General features: G+C 46.1%; 1 pseudogene; it reads left to right on the forward strand.

Annotated features, from left to right (window-relative positions):
- The window catches only part of LOC129067939 (RLA class II histocompatibility antigen, DP alpha-1 chain-like), a 40,803-nt pseudogene extending 23,232 nt beyond the window's left edge, over nt 1-17,571 (forward strand).
- Nucleotides 17,572-24,955: the final 7,384 nt, after the last annotated feature.

Genomic DNA, 24,955 nt, shown 5'->3' on the forward strand with positions numbered 1-24,955 from the left:
TCGGGAACTGTAGCCCCGCACAAGGTAGCCCCGCCCCCCCCCCCCCCCCCCCCCCGCCTGTAAGCCTCGACTGGAAAGCCAGGAATGCCGGGAGGCACATGGACCAATACTAACACTGAGGGTCCCCTGGGAAATCTGGCCTAAAAAAATGCAACATAGTTACTGAAGCTTGCTCTGCTTCCCACTGCCCTGATAAGGAAAACACCAGATGTTTGACTTCACCACAAGGAGATAATTTCTGAGCCCTGAAAACTGTGCCTTAATGAGCATCTGGCACCAACTTGTCTGATGGACCTTGATTTAAGACAAATCTCTGTATTTCTTCAATTTATTATCTATAGCCTTTTTGATGTAGATTGATAGGCTTTGTATGCACGCTGTACAGCCCTGCGCATACCTCTCAGTAACAGCCACTTGGAGAGAAGGGCTCAGGGTGATTCTCCACTAGAGGAAGTCACCAACCCCCTCTCCCAACATGCAAATTGTGTCTGGTACAGTTCATTTCCTCATCCACAGCAGCCGGAGAGGCTCTGTGGGACAGAGCCCTCCCTTATCTGGCGCCTGAATAGGGACCCTCGGGACCTAGGTCAGCCTAAGAGGCTACTAGCCTTCGTCATGGACTGCGTACCTACTGGACAGGAGTTTCGGCGCCTTTCATCCCCGGTAAGGGACCCAGTAGCACCATTGCTTGTCGGTTATGCTGCGGGTGTATGTAAGATAAAGGGGAAGAGGGTTTTTTCCTAGGGCCGTGTCTTATGCCTGTTCGTTTTCAGTTTTTCTGCTCTGGTTTTTCTCTGCCTCAGATAACATCTGACAGTTCAATTTGATCCAAACACTCCCCGCAAGACCTTGCTTTCTCTCCTTTGAGTTTGCTGCATTCCATTGGGAACGGGTAGAGCATTTAAAGGACACAAGGCTGCTCACCGTGATAAAGACTTCTGTGAAAGGACAAGCTGGACATGGACCAGGGAAGAACACTAGGTTTCCTGACAGCTGCAAGCAAAAGTCCATGCAACGAGAAGCCCAGTGTAAAAGCACTCACAGTGCCATCCCCGCGGCACATTTCCCACCTAGGTTTAGTTCTTGAGATTAGAAAGCAGGAATCTAGCATGGAGCAAAAAGTGCTGGCTTTTCCAGACCTTTCCTCTCCTTCCACTTTCAACTATAATTAGGAAGTTTCCAGCAATTAAACAGTTAAATAGTCAGGCCTTGAATGAGTGTTCCAGTCCCAGCTGGACTCTGAAGATAAGAGGCACATCCTCCCAGGCTTGGGTTCTGCTCCGGTGTCCCTAGGTGAGTAGGGGCTTTACGGGGGTGTCTGGGATGAATTCCTAAGATGAGCAGGGGCCCCACAGGGAATTCCAATATGGTAATTAACTTCGGCACATCCGGGACCCGCGATATAAGTGTTGGTCACCCAGCACTCCGAGCCCCGCTGGCTGTTTTAGACAATCAGGGGAGGAACTGAGACGTTTAAGAGAGGGTTAACCAAGGGGTTAAACCCTTGGAAGCCTTTCTCTCAAGCAGTACACTTTGACCCACCACACTTATCTCATTCCCTAGCAGTTAATCAGAGAAGGCTTGCAAGATTAGACAAGGTGGAGTGGAAACGAGAGGAGAAAGTGAAAACGAAAACAAAAGCATCTCAGCAGCAAAAGTGGGCTCGAGACTTTCTAGGGAGCAGAAGATGTACTTTCAACTGCTTCAGCAGCTTCTTAAGGCTGCAGGATGTCAGGTTAAAGAGAAAAATTTAACCAATTTATTGCAGACAGTAAAGAAATATTGTCCGTGGTTTCCAGACAAAGGTTCTCTGGCTATAGAAGTATGGGAAAAAATCGGACAGAAACTGAAATGGCTTCAGGAAAATGGGACCTCTTTAGGACATCAAAATTTATTAACTTGGAGCCTAGTTAGAACAGCTCTCATCCCTATTCACACTAGAAATCCTCGTAATCAGCAAAGCTCAGACTTAAAGGAAGGGGCCCAGAGGGCAGATGCAGGCGTGAGTACTGAGTCTAATTGCAGGGAGCCCCCGCTGCACTCAGAGAAGGACGGCTCCTCCCTTAGGCCTCCTCCGCCCGCTTCGGGACAGCGCGACAGCGAGCGGGCCGATTCACCACCTCTGCCTCCTCCTCCCGCAGATTCTCCTCCGGCACTTACTCAGACCACCACTGCGACGCAGCAATGTCTTAGAGAAGCTGCAGAGGCAGGAGATGGGAAAGCTTGGTCAGCTTTTCCAGTTGTCATTAAGCAACATGGACAGCCTGTCCATGAGCCATTGCCCTTCACAATCTATAAATATTTAAAGAAGAGCATCAGAGACAATGGGCTTCAGTAACCCTACACTTTAGGGCTTCTCTCTGCCATCACTGATGACTATCGAACAGCCCCCTGTGACTGCATTGCTCAGACTAGGACTGTTCCGACCCCGGCTCAATTGAGGGGGAATGAAAATCACCCTTCCGCCTCTTCACTAATGGCCACTGTTCAAATGTCTTCTCTACCCCTCACGTGGCTTTCAGATACGCTTGTGTGGGTCGACCAGTGGGCCCTGAAAGGGGAAGAGGTTAAAAAAAGCCATGAATTAATTCAACAGCAATGAGAATCAGGGCATACTGAGCCCTCTTTCAGACCGTGGAATTCTCCGATTTTTGTAAGTCCCTAAAAAATCAGGAAAATGGAGACTTATACATAATCTTAGAAAAATTAATGAGGTACTTCAGATCATGGATGCTCTTCAACCCAGAGTTCCCAATCCAGCTTGTCTGCCTAAGGAATGGCCGCTTTTAGTCATTGATGTAAAAGATTGCTTTTTTACAATTCCTTTAGCTGAAAAGGACAGGGAATGATGTGCTTTCTCTGTTCCGGTTCTTAACAATTCTCAACCAACACAGAGATTCAATGGAAAGTTCTGCCTCCTGGCATGTTGAATAGCCTGACTATCTGCCAGCATTTCATTCACCAAACTTCACAACCTGTCTCAGAAAAGTTTCCTAATTCAATAATATATCATTATATGGGTGACATTTTAATTGCCGCTCCATCCTCTGAAACACCAGCCAAAACCTATGTTTACTTAAAAGAGGCAGTCTCTCCTGATGGCTTAATTATTGCCCCTGAAAAGGTCCAGCAATCTGAGCCTTGGAAGTACCTAGGGCACACTCTATTTCACTGGAATTCCGCCTCAAACACTCCAAATCAGTCCACCTGAACCGCTAACTCTTAATAACCTCCAACAACTGTTAGGCGTTAGTAACTGCATTTGACTTAGTCTAGGAATTACCACCTACCAGCTTACTCACTTACTCAACACCTTAAAAGGTGACTCTGATCTAAATTCCCCTAGAATTTTATCCCCCCACGCTCTCCAAGAATTAGACCTCATCAATCAACATATCAGTGAGAGGCAGCTCACGAGAATAGACCATGAATCGCCAGTTAGGCTGTTCTGTTTTCCAACTCTAGGCACCCCCACAGGGTTAATTGGTCAGTTGCTGCCTCAGCTAGGCATGAGAGAATGGCTATTTCTCTCCCATCCACCTCAACGTACTATTACTACTTATGTTACAGCTTTATGCCATCTTATTATTAAAAGAAGTGAGAGAACTCAACTTTTTGGTCATGATCCAGCCATCATTCACGTCCCGCTTACTCAAATTTACTTACAACAGCTATCCGGTCAGTCTCTAGAATTTCAATGTGTTATTACAGATTTTATAGGCAAAATAGAAATTTGTCGCAGGGGAGTACGGGGCTCCCCTGGGTCTGAGGGTTACTGTCCGGAGCCCGCTGAGGAGGGAGCGGGGCTCTGAATCCTGCAGAGTCCATCCTGGTGTTATCATGATGCGAGGAATAAAGACGAGTCGCCGCAAACACTTCTCTGTTTGCCCGGAGAGGGGGCATGGCTCTTCCCTCTAGTGGAGAAGGCCCTAAGCCCTTTGTTCAAAGGCTTTTAATGAAAGGGTTATCAGTGGGGCTACATAATAGGAGTGTGCAGGTTATCTTATTATATCGGTATGTTAATATTTACAGAGGATAGGTGATGTTTTGAAGAAAACAAATGGCAGGAACTCACTGATTTACATGGGTCTAAGAAGAGACTAGTAAACATGAGAGCGCCAAAGGGTTTAGGGTTAGGATCTGTGAATAATGTAAATTTCCTTCCCGGCATGAGCTGGCTATCATAGCTTTTGAGGGAGAAACAAAGCTTTAAAGAATTTACTTCTAGGTCTGATTTCCCCTGGGAACTGCCAGATCCTGTTTAGGGCTGTCTCCAGTATTGTTTCGAGCCTGAGCCAGGCAGGGAGAGGGAGCCGCCAAGAGGCAAGGAGACTTCTTTCAGATGGAATGAGGACCCTGGCCACATCCAACCTGAGCCGAGGGGTGTGGGCCTTTTTGCCCTTTCTCCATGTCCCTCAAATCCTTGACCTGCTGCCCATACCGGCTGTGTCTGGCTTAGGTCATCCCTCCTCTTGAGGAATCTTACCCGTCATTGACTACCAACCATCACAGGGCCAACCAAGGTGATGTGAGAGAGGCAGAGGCACAGCCCCTGCCAGGGGGCAGGTTTCGTCTCCTCTGTGGCTGTTTTCCCAAGGCCTCCTTATTTCCAGCCTTGGGGCCCTTTAGCCTGTCAGCTAGGCTACACTTCCTGAAACCAGACAGGGTGTTCCCAACAGAAATTAGTCTGACCTCTGATAAATTATTACAAAGCATCCCAATCCTTAATATGTGCCCAAAAGAAAAAATTAGTGAGACCTGTATCCCCAATGCAAGGACTGTTTTTACTGATGGTTTGGGAAAAACAGCAAAAGCTGCCATCACCCAGAAGGAGGGTGAGGAATGGCAGCATCGTGTTTCCCCTGGTCATGCGTCCACCCCACGAGCTGAGCTCTCAGGAGCCATTATGGCTCTCCAGCAATGGCCCCACGAGCCCTTGAATTTCGTTTGTGACTCTGGTTATACTATATATACTCTCCTTCATATAGATCAACTTTCCTTAAGGAATCTATGGACCCTTCTCTGCTCAGCCTATTTTTAGCTTGCGAACTTTATTAGATAAAAGGGAACATATTCTGTTTGTCACTCACATGCGTTCCCATGCAGGTCTTCCTGGTCCTATGTCTGAAGGCAACGCCCAAGCTGACGCTCTAGTGAGCATAATGGATGCCTTTCAGAAAACTGTTGCCTCTCATCAATTTTTTTCATCTAAATAGCCATGCACTTCACAAGGAGTTTAAATTCCCTCATTCTCAGGCTAAACAAATTATTAAAGAATGTCCAGATTGCCAGGCCTCAGGTAAACCATTGCCCTCTATTGGAGTTAATCCCAGGGGCCTAGAGCCACAAGCAATTTGGCAAACCGATGTCACCCATTACCCCCCTTTTTGGGAAGTTTCAATTTATTCATATCTCTATTGATACCTTCTCCGGGGCATTACATGCCTCCACCCCTAAAGGAGAATCAGCCTAGAACATGCAAGCCCTCTGGCTTGAGGCTTTTAGTTATTTAGCCCGTTCACAGCAAATTAAAACTGACAATGGACCAGGATATATGGCCTGATCCACTCAGGATTTCCTACAAAGGTAAAGGATTCAAAATAAAACAGGTACCCCTTATAATCCCACAGGCCAAGCAATTGTTGAACGCACTCATCATACTTTTAAAACTTTACTTAACAAACAAAAAAGGGGGAGTCAGGAAATTTTTCCCAAAAATTTGATAATGCTGGCCATGTATATTTACAGTTTTCTTAATTGTGACAATTCTCTTAACACACTGATTGAAAACCATTTCAATTGCCAAAAGCTGGTAACAAAGGACCCCTCCTTTAGCATTACATGGAGATCCCTTAGGAGAAGGAAAGTGGGAGGGGCCAGTAAAGGTAACACAGGGAAGAGGGTATGCTTGTGTTTTAGCACCCACAGGCCTTTGCGGCTGCCTGTCAAAAGGATGAAACCATACCACGGGAGACCAGCTCCCTCACCCGCTGTGCTTCCACCAGTTGGAGAGGATCTGCGGTCTGGAGGACCTGACCGATCAGCTATCCCAGATGGTTGTAACCAAGCAACAACAAAGGCTGCAGCCCATTGTCCAAAGCAGGAGACGCTGACAACTGAGACTCTCCCACCCACTGCTCCAAAAGGAGTGACTTGGGGAGAGCTAAAAAATCTCAGTCATAGGGCTGAAAAACTTAGGAAGGATGTAGGGGTCCAAGGCGCCCTTGAGAGTTGATTTAGCCTACTTATCAGTAGTGTCTTCGAACTCCACCAAAACCATCGTAATGCTTGTCCTGTTGGTTTGCTTGGGGGATTTGGCCTTGCCGCTCTGATGTTCAGCATGTTCACTGGGGTCACATCCTTGACCCACCCGTGTTTAAGCTTCACACTTGGTGGAAGCCAGAACTCTCTTTCCTTAGTAATGACACCAAATGGACGCAGGGAACCTGACTCCCTCTGGATGGGCCCTTAGAAGAAAAACGGCACTGGCTGTTTGTCCCTGAAAATACTGTCTGTGTGTCAGAACAGTTACCTGCTTGTTTCCCTACTTCATCTGACACTTTGTGCCTTCCCATAGTTTTCAGGTGGTGTGCGTATGCCATCGACAGTGAGAAAGCTCGGACTAATCTCTCCCGAGGAGGAGCCGTAGGCTTCAAGGAGGAGAGAGAAGGGGGAGAATACCACCCTCCAAATGTGCCCCTTTGTAAAATCGAAGCCAGGACCACTGAACCGGTCACTTGGTCAACATGCGGAGACCAACAGGCCTCACTCATTAATATTCCTAACACCCCACTTACGGTTGAGAACTGGGGTGCCACGTGGAAAATACCTGGCGCCATGCAAGGGCGGACGGGATGGCGCGGCGGGGAACGGGAGCCCCGGCTCCAGAGTTGTTTCCCTGCGTCACAGTAGCCCTGGGCGCGCCAATACTTGGAGAATGGGATCTTCCGCGCATTGAACGCCTCCCAAGACACGTACAGTATGTCGGGGTAGGGGGTTGACTCTTGAATGAAGTTCCTTCGTTTGATTCCCAGTGCTTCCTGGGTTACGGTGTGTACTTCACACCGTTTTCTTTTTCTTGCCGTCCCAGGAATGCTGTGTTTAACCTATAATAATAATAATAATAATAATTCCAAGTTAGATACTCTTTATACGTCCCCTGGATCCATCTATGCTAGTTGCTTTAGTCGCACTAATGTCATTCAACTTAATCTTATTACATTCTTTGTCATTCACAGACAAACCGAAATTTGGGAATCAGTCAATGCCACCCGGGAATGCGGGGGCCCGAGAGGCCTGGCTGCTCTCAGCCGTGCGCCTTTCCAGGTCCGGGTGCGGCGCTTCCTAGGAACCCTCAGGGCGCATCGTCTCTGCTGTCGTCCGTCATCGCTGCCTCCGCGGCAGCAGCTGCCGCTGCCCTGCAGTGTGTCCAAAGCGCTCACTCTGTGGATGTCCTTCTTACCAGCCCCACTCAGGAAATGATCCAGCAGGCCCGCAGCGATCAGGAGATCCTTTCCAGACTCTCAGCCATAGAATGGGCCGTGATATGGCTGGGAGATCGGCAGGGTGCTCTTGTCAATCATCAACAACTGACTCGTGACCCGGGATTCTCTAAATTGTGTGTTACCCCCCCTGAAATGGAACTCCTCCCAACACTCTTGGGGGGAGATACAACATCGCCTTTGGGTTAGCTTTTTCTGCTAACCTTGAGGGACAAATTGATCAACTCCAGCTTGAACTGCGTCAACAGCTCCAGGACATTAAACGGCTCACTGAGCAGGCGGTCTTTCAGACCCTGCATGACAACCTCTAATGGCTCAATCCAAGAACTTGGTTTGAGGGACTGAATTTACGTGTTTGAGTCATGGGGCCTGTGGAATGCCTCCTGATTATTGTCATTTTTTTGTGACTTGAGATGTATTTTCAAATTGTTCTCAAGGGATCACGCATTTGTGAAAAGCAGGTAGCAAGCTTTGTCTGACCTAATATCATGTCTACCTTAACAAACAAAAATGGGGGAGAATTGGGGACCACTTTGTGTGGTATCGGGAACTGCAGCCCCATGCAAGGTAGGCCACTGGCCTGTAAGCCTCGACTGGAAAGCCAGGAATGCTGGGAGGTGCATGGACCAATACTAACACCAGGGTCCCCTGGAAATCTGGCCTAAAAAATGCAACACAGTTGCTGAAGCTTGCTCTGCTTTGCATTGCCCTGATAAGGAAAAAACAAACAAACAAACAAACAAACAGGTGTTTTACTTCACCAAAAGGAGATAATTTCTGAGCCCTACAAACTGTGCTTTATAGAACATCTGGCGCCAACTTATCTGACAGACCTTGATTTAAGACAAACCTCTGTATTTCTTCAGTTTATTATCTATAGCCTTTTCATGTAGATTGATAGGCTTCGTATGCACACTGTACACCCCTGTGCATATCGTTCTCAACAAAAGCCACTTCTGGGGAAGGGTTCGGGGCATTCTCCCCTAAAGGGAATTGCCACCCCGCCTCCCGACAGGCAAATTGTGTCTGGTACAGTTTATTTACTCATCCACGGCAACCGGAGAGGCTCTGCAGGACAGAGCCTCCCTCATATGCCCACACCCGCCCCTCCCTGTGGTAGCTCTGCCTGGTGCTGAGACTCATTCAAACTGCCAGCCTTCCTCCTTCAAGGTGATTTTCATTTAGGGACACTTCTTATCTAACCCAACTTCAGCCACTTTCATAAACTCACAGTCCATCAACTAGTTTAATCCATTTTTGAATCCAATTGTGTAATAGGTTCAATTTCTCACAGGCCACTGGGCACCATGCAAATCAGGGGCTATACCTCCTGGAAGTCAATTTTAAGGTCTCAGAACATGCCATGATTAGGCACTTTGCCTGGACTTCGCAGCTGATCTACAGGAGGTGCTGGAGATAAGTCTAGAGGCCAAATGTTACATCTCTGAAATGTAGCAAAGGCTGCCCTGTAGTCTAAGGCTGCCTTGCTGAATATCCACACAGCATCTCCAGGGCTTCTAGCATTCCGTTGGGCACCCACATTAGAATGTCCACAGTCCCCCCTTTCCCTTCTTCATCATCCTCATTTATGCTCTCATTACATATCTCTAGACAATAACAGTAGTAATTTCTTACCCCATCTCCCTGATTCCAGTTCCTACTCTCTCTAATCCACATCACATTTTTCTGAAAACACAGCTCCAACTTGGTCATTTTCTTACTTAAAAAAGTCCTCAAGGGTGAGTGGTATCAGCAGGATGCTGGACAAGGAGGCAAAAGGTTCAGACCACATCACCGAGCAGCCCGACTTTCCTGGCTGCCACCTGAGGCCTGGTCTCCGACTCACCTGTCTCCCCAGCAGGCAGGCCCAGCGTGCGCAGGTCCCTGGGACCAGAGCACAGGGGCAGTTCCGAATGGGGGCGAGCACCTCCTGGGGCTCCCCTCCCTGGCCCAGCAGAGTCAGCAGGCGGTAAGCCCAGCTCCCAGCTTCCCCCTGGAAGGAGTTAGACTACGCACCCTCCACCCTAACTCTCCGGCTGCTGACCGAGGACCTGGCTGGCCAGTGCCTGGCAGGGGTCCGCTTCTCTAGTCTCCTGGGACCACAGAGAACAAAGCAGGGGTTTTGAATGGGCCTGTGGGCTCCTCCCCCACCTCCCCTGGCTCCTGTGATAAAGCCCAGCTCCAGCTTCTTTCTGGAAGGAGTGAGACTGCACGTCTCGCACCCTGACCTTTCCCTCTGCTGCCAAGAGTCTGGCTGCCACCTCTCCTGCCTCCCTGAGCACGTGAAGCAGGCCCTGCCCACTGGCCCCCTGGACAAGCTGACCGGGTGTGTGGACACCTCCCACGGCTGCTCCCCCTGCGCTGCTTCAGCAATAAAGCCGAGCCTCCAGCTTCCGCCTGGAAGGAGGTAGATTCGACATCTAGCCCTCCAACATTTCTAGCTGCTACCGGAGGGACTGGTCTCTAGCTCTCCTGTCTCTGAGGTATGACAGGGCCTGGCGTTTGCTAGAGAGCAGAGCAATGGTCTGAGGGAGTGTCTGATGAGAATGCGGGCACGGGCCGCACAGCTGCTCCCTGGCTCAGAAAAGGCTCAGGGTGAGCAGGGGGTGAACTCGGCTCCCAGCTTCTCTCTGTGGGCAGAAAGCATTGGACACACAAGTAGTGCCCCAACTGTTCCAGCTGCTCCTCGAGGGACTGGCTTCTCTTTCACCTGTCTCCGGGCACTGACAGGATTTGTCATAGCCTAGAATCCTGAGGGCCACTAAGAACAAAAGAAAAATAGAGGGAGTTACCTCAACACAATAAAGGCCATATATGAAAAGCCTGCAGCTAACATCATAATCAACTGAGAAAACTTGAAAGCTTTTCTTCTAAGACCTGGTATAAAGTAAGGATGCTCACACTCACTGCTTCTATTCAATGTAGTACTGGAAGTAGTAGCCAGAGCAATCAGGCAAGAGAAAGAAATAAAAGGCATCCAAGTCAGAAAGAAAGAAATAAATTTTCCCTAGCTGGTTCAGCTCAGCTGATTGAGTGCTGGCCTGCAAACCAAAGGGTCACTGGTTCAATTCCCAGTGTGGGGCATGTGCCTGGGTTTCAGGCCTGGCCCCCTGTAGTGGGCATGCAAGATGCAACCACACATGATGTTTCTCTCCCTCTTTCTCCCTACCTTCCCCTCTCTAAAAATGAATAAAATAAAATCTCTAAAAAAAAGTAAATTTATTTTTGTTTGCAGATGGCATGCTCATATATGTAGAAAACTCCAAAGACTCAACAAATAACTGTTACAACTGATAAATGTATCCAGTTAGGTTGCAGGATACAAAATCAACGTACAATAATCGGTGGTGTTTCTGTACACAACAATGAACTATCTGAAAAAAGAGATTATTAAAACAATCTCATTCACAGAAAGACTAACAAATGAATAAACCAGGAGATGAATACTTGTACTCTGAAAATTATGAAAAACTAATGAAGAAAATCAGGGCAGACAAAGATAAATGAAGAGATATCCATGTTCAGGGATTGGAAGAATCTTGTCAAATGTCCATGTTATCCAAAGTGATCCACAGGTTCAATGCAATCCTTCTCAAAATCCCAATGGCATTTGTCACAGAGATAGAAAAACAATCTTAATCATACAAAAATCACACACACACACACACACACACACACACACACACACACAAAATCCCTGAATAACCAAAACAATCTTGAATAATAAGAACAGAGCAGGAAGTATCACACTTCCTGAATTCAAAATATATTATAAAAATACAATAATCAAAACAGTATGGTACTGGCATTAAAAACAGATATGCGGATTAAGGGAATACAATAGAGAGCCCAGAAAAAAAAAACCCATGCATTTGTGGTTGTTTGGCTTTCAACAAAAGTTTCAAAAATCATTGGGGATAAAATGATCTCTTCAATATGTGTCATGCAGAAAATTGGCTATTCACATGCAGAAGAATGAAACTACCTCCTTATCTCACACCATATACAAAAACCAACTAAAAATTAATTAAATACTTAAACAAAAGATCTGAAAATGTTAATCCTCTGAATAAAATAGAGAGAAAAGCTCCTTGATATTGGTTTTGGCTTTTCTTTTCTTTTCTTTTTTTCTTTCTTTTCTTTTTTTTGATATCACACCAAGAGCACAAGCAACAAAAGCAAAAATAAACAAGTTGGAATGTAGCACATTACAAAGCTCTTCAAAGCAAAAGGGACAGGCATCAGAACTAAAAAGGCAACCTATAGAATGGGAAAAAGTATTTTCAAACCATATATCTGATAAGGGGTTGACATCGAAAATATGTAAAGAACTCATCCAATTCAAAAGCAAAAATACAAGTGTCTGAAGGAAAAAATGGACAAAGGACCTGTATAGACATTTCTCCTAAGAAGACATGCAGATGGTCAACAGGTATATGAAAAGGCTCTCAGTCAAAACCACAATGAGAAGAGAGACCTCTTCACACCTGTCAGGATGACTATTATCAAACGACAAAAGGCAAGTGTTGATGAGAATGTTAGGAAAGAGAATCCTTGTACATTACTGGTGGGAACGTAAGTTGGTACAGCTACACCAAAAACAAACAAAACAAACAAACAAAAAGAACAAAAAAAAAACCCCACGATGGAAGTTCATCAAAAAATTAAAAATAAAACTACCTTATGACCAGCAATCACACCTCTGAGTATATATCCAAAGGAAATGAAATCTGGATTTTGAAGTGATTCAAAATCCCCTCAGTGTTCACTGCAGCGTTATTCACAATGGCCAAGATGTGAAAACAACCTAAATGTCTATGAATGGATAAATAAATAAATAATGTGATAAACACACAAATGGAATAATATTCTGCTTTAAAAGGAAGGACATTCTGCTATTTATGACAGTACAGATGAACCTGGAGCACATTAGGCTGAGTGAATAAGCCAGACATAGAAAGACAAATACCATATGATCTCACCTATGTAGAATGTAAGATAGAAAAATTCACAAAAAACAGAGAGTCGAATGGCATTTATTAGAGGCTGGAGGCAGGTGGAAATGGGAAGATACTGGCAAAAGGGTACAAAATTTCAGTTACACAAGATGAATAAGTTTTGGGGATCCTATGCAGAGCATGGTGACTACAGTTAAAACAATACTGAAATCTGTTAAGAGGGTGAACATCAGGTGTTCCCACCACACATAGGAAATGGTTACTATGGAGATGATGGACATATTAATTAGTTGAATTGTGACAATCATTTCACAATGTATACATATATTAAAACATCAAGTTGTGTATCTTAAATACATTTCATTCCTCTTTGTCAATTATACCTCAGTTAAGCTAAAAAAACAAACAAACAATAAAACCAAACCAAACCAAACAAAACCCCAAGGTCTGCAAATACATGGAATCATTAGAAAACTAATTAAAAATAGAGATTTCCAGATGTCACCACCCACTGGATCTGAATCTCTGGGGAGCGACTGTGAGGGGACGTGTGCTTTGGAGAAGACCTGCCGGAGGCTGTGGTGAACGGGGCCAGTGTGGGACCTGCTGCCCTGGAAGGAAAACCCGAACTCCCTTGGCCGGCACCCGGCGCCCCCTGCAGCCTGGCAGCTGCCCCCTGCTGGGGAAGACGCGCCTCAAAGGAGATCGGCACCTCTACAACACCCTGGCAAAGCCCTTGACTATTTCCATTCCAATTTCTGGCCTTAGGGCATTTCTCTCAGATTAGCAATTGGCCAAAATGTGCAGCACTCTAATCCCTACCCAATTTGTCCACTTTCCCAGGAAAAGAGGAAACAAAAGCTGGACCTCCCACAGCCTCTCCCTCTCCCACCCCTCATGCTTTCCTTTGTGTCTACGATCGTGTCCTTGTCTTCTCCACCGCTCCGCGCGATTCCCTCTGGTTTCCTCGGTTGGTGCAGCGGGTCTCCAGGTAGCAGCTGCCATGAAGAAGCCTTGAACGTCCTCTCGGTTCTGCACACATCTCACCTCTCTTCTTCCCTTTATACTCCGACTTTGTGAAAGAGCAGCGCAATCCAGCTCCCGCAGTGCTCTGTTCCGGCGAAGGGAAAGGGCTCCTGCCTGGCCTGCGGCCGCCAACCTGCCCTCCCCGAGGCCTCCCTGATTTCCGAACCCACGTTTCAGCTTGTCTTTACTTCCCCTTCCTAAGTCCCTGGTACTACCGCCCATTGTCTTAAGTCACTCTCAGCCTCAGTTCCTACGCCAGTTAATTGCCCAGCTTCTTCTAACACCCTCTCTTTACTTTCTGGAACCTTCTTTTAGTCAACGTCAGACACAGTTGTTGACATTCCTAGGATTCAGTTCTTTGCTCTCTTCTCCTTGGGTCTCCTTCCCTGGAAGATCTCATCTTGTCCAGAACCTGCTCCTCGGCCCCAGAGCCTTCGTCCTAACCGTCCATCAGACAGTGCACTGGTGACACTCAAGCATCCGAAACCCAGCTGTCCCCGCCCCGCAGTGTTTCTGCTTGACGGCACCTACTGCAGAGGTGTCGCCACCTGCTCCCTCTCCCGGGCGCACACCTGGAAGTGACCTCGTCTCCTCTCTCCCTCACCCCCACGTGCAGCCAGTTACCAGAACAGATAAACTTCTGACAATCTTATCTCATTTCAAACTCAGCCCAGCTCTGGCCCTCCGACGCGCTCAGCCCCGCCCCCCGCCGCCCCGTCCCATCCCCGCCTCCCTCACCCGGGCGCTTTGGGACCCACCCTCCGTCCAGCTCGCGGCTGTGTCTGCACCCCTGTCCCCGCGTCCCGCGTCCGCTCCCGGGTCTGTCCTTTCCTGTCCTCGGAGATGGAGCTCCTGGTTGCTCACGCGGGAACCAAACGTTGCGGGCCCCTGGCCCAGGGCTGAGAGCGCTGACCCGGCGGCTCCGCGGTCTTGGGGCCGCCGCACCTGTGAGCCCTGCTTTGCATCCGTCCCGCTGGCGCTGTGCCTTTGTCTCGCATTTATTGAGAGGCATGTACGTGACATCAACGTATAAGGTTCTGGCTATCCTCCCTCAAGCTTCCCACCTCAGGGCTGGATTTCTAAATACTATGGAGGCAGGAGATAGGAAGGAGGAAACTCCAGAGGTGCCCCAGGGCTAAGATAAAGAACAAGGAAAAAGGGCAGAGACCCTGTTCTAAGACTGGTAGTTTCTGCATCTGGAAAAGCACTGAATCCTAGTGAATCAGGACTGCACCTGTGCAGAAGATGCTACCTGACCTCTGCTTCATTATAATAACATTATAATAAATTAGCATTGTGGGACCCCCTTCCCAGTAGCCAATCAAGGAAATCATGGGAGACCCACCCTAAAGGAATGAATAAAAGCCCTCCAGCCCCTGAGGTCGGGGCTCTGCTGCTGTTAGGCTCTGCTCTGCTCTGCTTGCTCGTCTCTGTTCCCCTCCGTTCTGCTCAGAGTTGGCCTGCTCCCATGTTCTGTGCGGCTTAATAAATCTGCTTTCTCTCACTTTCTTCTATAAACTCTGTGTGTTCGGTTCAATTTTTTGTCCGCAATCACCAAGAACCTGGTTACCTGTGCCCACCTGTGACACTGTGTCTTCTAGCAGTGAATTAGGTGACCATAGGCAGGTCACAGACCCTTTCTAGGTCTCCATGTTCCCACCTGTGAAGGGAGAGGATTAACTGAAGTCCTTTCTAGCGTGAACAGCATAAAGACCCTACACAAGGAAAAGAAATAAGTAAATAAACACACATACAGACATATACATAAAAATATAAATTGTGACTCAGTGCCAAGGGGTGACTCAGGGACCTTTAGAGATGTGTGGACACACTGAGGAGAAAGCAGTTCTCCCGGCAGCTGGAGGAGGAGGGCCATGGGGTCTTCCCGGAACGGGGTATTTCACATGGGGTCTCAGGGAGGAGCAGAACGTCACCAGAGCGGAGCCCTGAGCAGAGGCTCAGCTGGGACAGAGGAGCTCGGGAAATGGAGGGTGTGGTTTTCTCTGACTCCCTTCCTGCCATTGTCATCCTGGGGACAGTCTGGGCTCAAATGTCACCTCCTCCATGAAGCTTTCTCATATTTCTTCTGCTTTTCCACAGTTAGGTGCCCTCTCTTCAGTGCCAGTGTTACATCTTGCCTCCATTATGCCTCCATTTTGCTGTGTTGCTGTTGGGGACCAGTTTGTGTGGTACCAGGAATTGTAGCCCCACATGAGTCAGGCCTCAGAAAGGGCCTGTAAGTCTTGACCAGAAAACTGGGAATGCTGGAGGCAGGCCTGATCCGATGCTGACACCGAGGGTTCCCGTGGGAAATCTGGCCTAAAGAATGGATTGTATCAACTGAAGCTTGTTCTGTTTTGCACTGCCCTGGTAAGGACAAACCAGATGTTTAAGCTCCAAACAGAAGGAGTGAATTCCTGAATTCAGGAGCCATACTTTAATGACCCTCTGACGTCTGCATGTCTACCAGACTCTGACCTGAGGCAAATCTCTGTATGCCTTCAATTGTTAACTATGATCTCTATGTGTTTTCTGTAAATATAGCCCGTAGGCATTGATTAATTAGCTTTGCATGCATGCTGTATACCCCTGCCCATATCATTCTCAATAAAAGCCACTTAGGAGGGCTCAGGGCCTTCTCCATTAGAGGGAATCGCCACCCCCTTTTCCTGGCAGACCGAGAGTGTCTGGGACGACTCGTTATTTCATCCGTGGCGAATTGGAGGACTTCGTGGGATGGGGTCCCCCGCACGTTGCATTGCTAGAAATGTGGACATTCATGTCTTACAGCTTTCTTAAAGCTCAGTGTAAGGAAGCTTCCTAACTTGCAAGTTAATGTATCTTCTCACTTTTCAAGAATGACAGTAGAGAGACCTGACTCAAAAGTATGGAATGAACCTTGATCATTGAAAATGATCACGACCACCAGAGACCTATGGTGGTGGACACTACGCTCCTAGAGGCCTGAATGATGAAATATTTAAAAGAAAAAAGGTGGCAGCCTTTACACGCTGCTCTTGGTCGGGAGTGCCACCGCAGCGTTCTGGCGGACGTGTGTCTACACAGGAGTAACGATAACCTAGCACATTTCTGTTTGCCTCTGTCTGAGTCCCTGGGGGCCTGCTCTGATCTTGGTCACATCTGAGATGCAAGGCACTCTGAGTGTTTTGTCTGTTTCATCCTCTCGTAGTTAACTTCTCATGGCAAATACCTGCTGTCTCTCTCTCTCTCTCTCTTTTTTTTTTTACTGAATGTCTAACGTAGTGTTTAGTAAATGAATGAACCAACACATAAAATGGACTCTGTGCTTGGAACATAAGAGGAAATTCTAAGGTGTTTATGAAATGTATATTTTCAATAGCTATCTCTCATGTCATAAAAAGAATATCTCAAATCTAAACATGAAAGCTAATATGTCACACAACTGCTCAGATGTCATTTAATTACACGTGTGGTGACTTCAAATGTTTTTAAGTAGGACGCTCACCTGTCCTTCACCCCGTCAGGGGAGAACTGGGAAAGGGTGAGCCAACCACGAGCAACAAAACCCCTGGAGAAGCTGCCCTAAATACCGGGGAGCCTCCCATGGGGAGAAGAAAGGATGGAGGTGTTCCCGGAAAGGGACGGGCCCACCGCGGGTCTGCCTCAGGCCGGCCTGTAGCGTGTGGGTTCTTTACTTTGTGCGGGAAAGATTTCACAACACAGACCCAGGTAATTTTGAGAGTATATTTATTAAGGCTGGAGACAGTGAAACTAAGGAAGGACTTAGGGTGGAATAAGTAATGGGAGAGAGCCTAGGCGGGGCTGCTTTGGCTCCCTAGGAAAGTTACAGGGAGGGAGGGAGCCAAGGCGGGGCTTCTGTCAGCTCCCCAGGAAGTCAGAGAAAAGGGGGCTTTGGAGGCAGGATCGGGGGTGAACCTGGTGGTGCCGCTGCTGTTCACTGCTCCCCTGGCTGCAAGCCTCCGTGGGACCCTGAGAGCTTAGGAGGAAGTAAGTGGCTCCTGCAGGAGAAGGGGCATGAGCTCAGGCTGAGTCTTTATCCTGAGGGCTTTTTGCCTTTTTCTGCAGGTGAGAATCTTTGCTGAGGGTTACAGCAGAACATTCATTAACTTTCCAGTGCATTTTTAATAGGCTGTTGCATCAACATGAGTGCATAGAGGGGCTTGGGGGATATTCTTTGGTCTGCTATACTGTTTTACTTTTAACTTGGGTCTGTCTGGCTTTTAATGGGGATTTTGTTATTAGTTCCCCTGACTTCATCTGTCCTTGGGTTTAGCTGGCGCAAAAGACATAATTTTGGTCTCTGTTCTCTATTTTCCCAGACCAGGGAGATTTAAGCTCTGTATTTTCTGGTTTGGGAGGAGAGCTATGAGCTCTTTGCTGTCAAGGCCTTGGTTAGGGGAGATAAGGTCCTGGGATTCACCAGCTGGCTGTGAGTTGCTCAAAGTGTTTGGTCTTCCTTAATTTTCTTGTCTCAGTTCTCGCATCCACCTGCCTGGGAATTTTCCTGGCTTCTTACTATCCTGTCACAGAGGTTCGAGGAGCAAGAAGGGGGCTGTTTGGGGGTGATCTACCTGCTACCTCTGCCACCGTAGCGATGGCCAGAATAACTCTGGTTCCTCGGTGAGCCCTGTCCCTCCTCTTGCTCACTGGAATTTGCCCAGCTGGTAGCAGAGGACAGGGGAAGGGCATAGGGCTAGCCTCTGGGGCCACCAGAGAAGCCTTTTGTCTACACAGGGCCATTACTAAGGCAAGGTCCCACCTGTTGGCTCAGGTGTCTGACCTGCCTCCTCTCCTGGCGCCTTGCACCCCGGGACCCTGAGCCCGCAGCCTCTTTTCCGCCCAGAAAAGGAGGCTCTGCCAGCTCTCTGCCTCTCCCCACCCAAATGGCCCAGTTCCCAATACCTTCAAGTAATTTCCATCAGTTAGTACTTGCTTCTCCTCCACATCTATCAATCAGGGAACATTTGTCAATTTAGAAAAATAATGTTGAAGTTTTGGTGGTAATAGTTACCTTTTTATTAAAAAGGCTCAAGTCTCAGCTCTACTATTGGATTGCCCAAAAAGTCTGTTTAGGTTATTCCATTCGATGGTTTTAGTTGTGCTTAGCTGTATTTAACTTCATTCAAAACAAGTTTGCTAGATTGTGCTGTGACGGCTGTCATATCAGCGTGCATTTAAAAAAAGCTTATCAAAATTGGTGAATTTTTGTGTAGCCATTTTAATATTGAAGATGAAAGAAAATATGCAACATTTTTGGTGTATTATGCTTTATTATTTCAAGAAAGGTAATAACACAACTGAATGTAAAAAATGATTTCGCACAGTATGGAGAAGGTGCTGTGACTGATCAACCGTGTCGAAAGTGCTTTGCAAAGTTTCTTGGTATATTGACATTTTGGCCAAATATCTCTTTGCTGTGGGGCTGTCCTTTGCATTGGAAGATGTTTAGCAGCACCCCTGGCCTCTACCCACTAGAAGCCAAAGCGGGAGACTGCTGGCATATTCATAATATCCAAACCAATAAAGTTATTGGTGAAAATGAAAAATGTGTCTTTTATTTTATGGGGAAAACTAAGTGGACTTTTTGGCCAACTGAATACCTAGCCGTGATCTTGAGCAGGAAGAACCTAAGTCTCCATTTCCTGAATTATAAACTAGTAATAACCCTGTTTACCCTGAAGGACTGAGAACTGGATCAGTGAACGTGCATAGAATGTGCAGCGTGTGTCATCTCCGTTCCCCCTTTGGTGTGTGATCAGTTTCACCTGTGCCCAATTCTTAAGGACCCCATAAGAGAGACAGACCAGTGCAGCTCGTGGGCTATGGGAAAAACTCAAGAGGGGGTGCCGTTTGAATCAGACCCTAAGGGTTGAAAAGGTTTTGTTGACTGTCTGCCAGCTAAATCTTCTCACCTTCTGCTTTCCCTAGTGGTTTTATTTACTTGGGAGAGCACGTACACAGAAACTCAAAGCCACAATCATTTTCTGCAACTGCCCAGCTGGTATGACGGGGACCTGGGACCGTGGCTGGAAGTTCTGGGACAGTGAGCGTGGAGAAGGGGGAGCCCAATCAGGAAGCTCATTTAAAGCGTCAGAGCCAAAAGGATGCACGGCCTCCATGAGCCTGCTTTCCTCAGGCAGGCCTGCTGCCTCACCTCCTGCTCACTAGGGGTCGCGCCCCCTTCCTTAAGCCCAAGCTGCCCTCTCAGGCTTTTTCCTTCTGCTCTGTTTGAGGTTGGGGGCGGAGCTGGAAGGGTAGGAAGGGCGTAGGGGCATCGTCCTGCCCACTCTTCCCACATCCTCCTGTGACTCTGGTTTCTCTGCCAGCAGGTTCTAATGGAACATTTGTCCTGGGCAGGGTGCTCCGGTAACCTGCCCTTACCCTTCCACACACTGGCACATTCTCGTCTCACCCCCACAAATCTCAGTGCACCCACTGCCCCTCCATTCCATCACATGCAGCCTTTGCTCTCTGCTTGCCCCACATCTGGGTTTCCTTGATGGCTGCCACCACTGTCCATTGTCGCACAGGACAGCTTTTCTTATGGGTTCCTGGCACTGCCTCCCCTTGCCTCCTGCTGGACATTATTCAGTATCACCCAGCACTGCCCCAGCCTCTTCTTTTCCCACCCTGATCCCTCCCCGGTTGCTGGGCTTCTGAAAGCACCGGCTGCACAACTGAGCTGCCCTGCTGGTTAGTTCCCAGCCCCTGTGTGTGACTAAGAGCGGCAAGGTCTCCCTCCCACCTCAGCACATGGTCCCTACAGAATAGCAGTGGGGTCTCAGGTTTTGAAGGGCTGTACTCAGGAGACTCAGGTACTGTCACCCCAGGAAACTGAGGCAGCAAAATACAGTCTATCCCAGGTATATCCTAGACAAAAGTGTGAAGGACCTAAAAGAGGAAAGATCCATGAAAGGAAAGGTAGAAGTTGGTGGAAAATTAAGAACACCTAGTTTATAGCCCTTCCTCTCATGGTGAGGGGGGGTATAAACTTGAACTAGGAAGTTAAGGAGCTTTCTGAGCATTAAACACAGGACCCTGGAATCCATCATATGAAATTAGCCATAGGGAGGCAGCACAAAAAGAGGTCTTTCCCTTAGTCACTCCTTCCTTGGTCTTCGTACCTGCACATTCTCATCTCATTCTTCCTACAAATCTCAATCCACCCTAATATCTAATGGGGTGTAATGAATACACTGCTAAGGGGAAAATTTATAGCTGTAAATGCTTATTTTAAAAAAGAAGAAAGACCTCAAATCAATCAACTACTTTACAACCTCAGGAACTAGCAAAAGGAGAATTAAACCCAAAGTGAGTAGATGAAGGGAAATAGTAAAGATTAGAACAAAGATAAATAAAACAGAGAATAGAAAAACAATAGTGAAAGAGTTCCAGCCAAGATGGAGGTGTAGGTAGAAATGTCTCACTTCCTCACACAACCTAAAGATGGATAACAACCAATTTAAAAACAATAAGCCACCAGAACAGCCAGAAAATCAAACTTCATGGAACTCCGACAGCCAAGGAGTTAAAGAAATGTTCATCCAGACTGATAGGAAGGGCAGAGATGGGCAGTCAGATGAAGAGGACCCTCGGCAAGGGGGCAGACCATGCAGGCGAGGCGGGGCTGGCTGCCCAGGAAACTAGAGACTCAAAACCTCTAGCTGTAAAATACTGTGGGGGTTGCAGAGGCAGGAGAAACTCTCAGTCTCACAGGACTGTATGTTGGAGACTCCCACAGGGTTCTAGAACATACACAAACCCACCCACCTGGGAATCAGCACTTGAAAGGGCCCAATCCACTGGTGGGAAGCGGAGGAAGTGATGCAAAGTGGGGCAAGAGGCATTGTTCCCTCTCAGACCCCTCCCCCACAAAGAGCACCACAACACAGCAGAGAGTTGCCCTGCCCTGGTGAATACCTAAGGCTCTGCCCCTTACAACATAAGCGGTGCATCAAGGCAAATACGTATGGCCCAAATGAAAGAACAAATCAAAACTCCAGGAAAAGAGACACGTGATTAGAAGATAGTTTCTGATACAGAATTCAAAACACTGGTAATCAAGATGGTCACAGAATTGACTGAGCTCAGTTGCAAAATGAAGGGAGAAATGAAGGCTATACAAAGTGAAATAAAGGAAAATATACAGGGAACCAACAGTGAAGGGAAGGAAACCAGGACTCACATCAATGATTTGGAACAAAAGGAAGAAATAAACAGTCAACTGGGACAGAATGAAGAAACAAGAATTCAAAAAAAATGAGGAGAGGCTTAGAACCTCCAGGACAATTTTAAATGTTCCAACATCCAAATCATAGGAGTGCCAGAAGGAAAAGAGGAAGAGCAAGACATTGGAAACTTATTTGAACAAATAATGAAGGAAAACTTTCCCAATCTGGTGAAGGAAATAGACTTCTAGGAGATCCAGGAAGCTCAGAGAGTCCCTAAGAAATTGGGCCCAAGGAGGAACATACCAAGGCACATCATAATTATATTACCCAAGATTAAAGTTAAGGAGAGAATCTTAAAAGCAGCAAGATAAAAGGAGACAGTTACCTACAAAAGAGTTCCCGTAAAACTATCAGCTGATTTCTCAAAAGCAACTTTGCAGGCAAGAAGGGGCTGGAAAGAAGTATTCAAAGTCATGAAAAGAAAGGATCTACATCCAGGATTCCTCTATCCAGCAAAGCTATCATTTAGAATGGAAGGGCAGATAAAGTGCTTCCAGGATAAGGTATAACTAAGGAGTTCACCATCACCAAGCCCTTACATGAAATGTTAGAGACTTACCTAAGAAATAGAAGATCAAAACTATGAACAGTAAAATGACAGCAAACTCACAACTATCAACATCTGAACCTAAAAAACAAAAACAAAACTAAGCACACAACTAGAACAGGAACAGAATCACAGAAATGGAGATCACATGGAGGGTTATGAGTGGGGGCGGGGAGAATGGAGTGGAAAAGGTACAGGAAATAGGAAGCATAATTGGTAGGCATAAAATAGACAGGGAGAGGTTAAGAATAGCATAGGAGATGGAGAAGCCAAAGAATTTATACGGACAACCTGTGGGCACGAACTAAATGGAGGGTAATGCTGGAAGGTGGGGGTGGCGCAGGGCGGAACGGGGATAAAGGGGAGAAAAAAATTGGGATGACTGTAATAGCATAATCAATGAAATACTTTTTTAAAAAAGAAAAACAATAGTGAAAATAAACAAAACCAAACATTAGTTCTTCGGAAAGATTAACAAAATTGAGAACCATTATGTAGCTTGACTAACAAAACAAGAGTAGATCAAATTACTAAAATCAGAAGTGAAGTGGGGACACCACTACTGATTCCCCAGAAGTAGAAAGGATGAAAAGAGAGTCCCGTGAACAACTGAGCAACCACCAACTCAGTTAACCTAGAAGGGATGGACAAATTCCCAGAAACAAAACCTATCAGGATTGTATCAACAAGAAATACAGTCTCAGTTGACCTATAACTAGAAAGAAGATTGAGTCAGTAATCAAAAACCTTCTGACAAAGAAAGCCCTGAAGCTAATGGCTGTGTGGTGAATTCTATTAAATATTAAAGAACTAATTCCAATTCTCCTCAAATTCTTGCAAAGAATTGAAGAGAATACATCTTAACTCACTCGATCTAGCATTGCCCTGAATCCAAGCCCAGAAAAAGACACTATAAGAATGAAATCAATATCCCTTATACACACTAATGCAAAAATCAACCAAATATTAGCAAAATGAATCTAGCAGCATATTGAAAGTATTATACACCAAGTGGAGTCAGTACACAAAAACGGGTCAGTGTTAAATACCACCTTAACAGATAAAAGAGAAAAAACCCTTCATCATCTCCATAGATGCAGAAAAAGCATTTGATGTTATCCCACACTCTTTTGTGGTAAAAACACTCAAGAATTAGGAGTAGAAGGAAACTACCTTAATGTAATAAAAGCCATATATGAAAAACCCACAGATGACATCATACTTAATGGTGAAAGACAGAGCTTTCCCTTAATTTCAGGAAGAAGACGAAGATGCCTGCATTTGCCATCTCTACTCAAAATAGTATTAGAAATTCTAGCCAGAACAACGAGGGAAGAAAAAGAAACAAAACACACCCAAACTTTAAAGGAAGAAGTAAAATGACCTCTTTCACATGTGACTAAGTCTTATAAGAGAAAACCATAAAGATACCATAGAAAAAAACTGTTAGAATAAATGAATTCAGTAAAGTAGCAAGACACACAATCAATGCGCAAAAATCAGTTGTGTTTCTATTCTATACATTTATAATCAGCAATCCAAAAGGAAATTAAAGAAATAGTTCCATACATGATAGCATCAGAAAGAATAAATTATTAAGAATTAACCAAGGAGGTGAATGCTGTGTGCACTGAAAACTACAAAACATCGCTGAAAGGCATTAAAGAAGACATAAATAGACAGACGTTCTATATTCATGATTTGGAAGACTTACTATATTTTTTTTAAAGATTTTATTCATTTATTTCTAGAGAGAGAGGAAGAGAAGGAGATAGAGAGGGAGGGGAACATCAATGTGTGATTGCCTCTTGTGCTCCCACAACTGGGGACCTGCCCCGCACCCCAGGAATGTGTCCTGACTGGGAATGGAACCAGCGACCCTTCGGTTGCAGGCTGGCACTCAATCCACTGACCACACCAGCCAGGGCAGAAGACTTAATGTTATTAAAATGTCAATACTACTCAAAGTAATTTACAGATTCAGTACAATCTCTTTCAAAATCCTAATGATGCTTTTCTCAGAAATAGAAATATCCATCCTAAAATTCATATGGAATCACAAAAAACCCTGAATTGCTAAAACAATCTTGAAAAAGAGCAAAAAAGTGAGAGGTCTCACAGTTCCTCACTGAACATTCACTACAGAGTTCCACTGTGTTACTGGCATCAGGACAGATACACAGACCAATGTAGTAAAAAGAGGACCCAGAAATAAGTGCTTGCCTATGTGGTCAAACAATTTGCAACACAACTGACAAGACAAATTAATGGGGGAAAGGACAGTTTTTTTCAACAAATGGTGCTGAGAAAACTGGATATCCATATGTAAAAGAATGAAGTTGGACCCTTACCTAACAACATACATAAAAATGAACTCTAAGATTTAAATGTAAGAATGAAAACTATAATACACTTAGGAGAAAACACAGGAAAAGTTTCATGATACTGAATTTGGTAATGATTTTTTGGGGGGGAGGGGATATGACACCAATGCACAGGTTAAAAAAAAAAGAAATGGAAGAAGAAGTGGACTTCATCAAAATTTTTGATCAAAAAGTTACTTTTGATCAAAGGATACTATCAACAGAGTAGAAGGTCAACCCACCAAATGAGAAAAATATTTTAGAATCATATCTCTGAGTGGGGATTGATATTCAGAATATACACTGAACTCCTACAACTCAACAA

This window comes from Pteronotus mesoamericanus, unplaced genomic scaffold (genome assembly GCF_021234165.1).
Source record: "Pteronotus mesoamericanus isolate MK-2021 breed Mesoamerican mustached bat unplaced genomic scaffold, CSHL_Meso_final contig_20, whole genome shotgun sequence".
Lineage (NCBI taxonomy): Eukaryota > Metazoa > Chordata > Mammalia > Chiroptera > Mormoopidae > Pteronotus > Pteronotus mesoamericanus.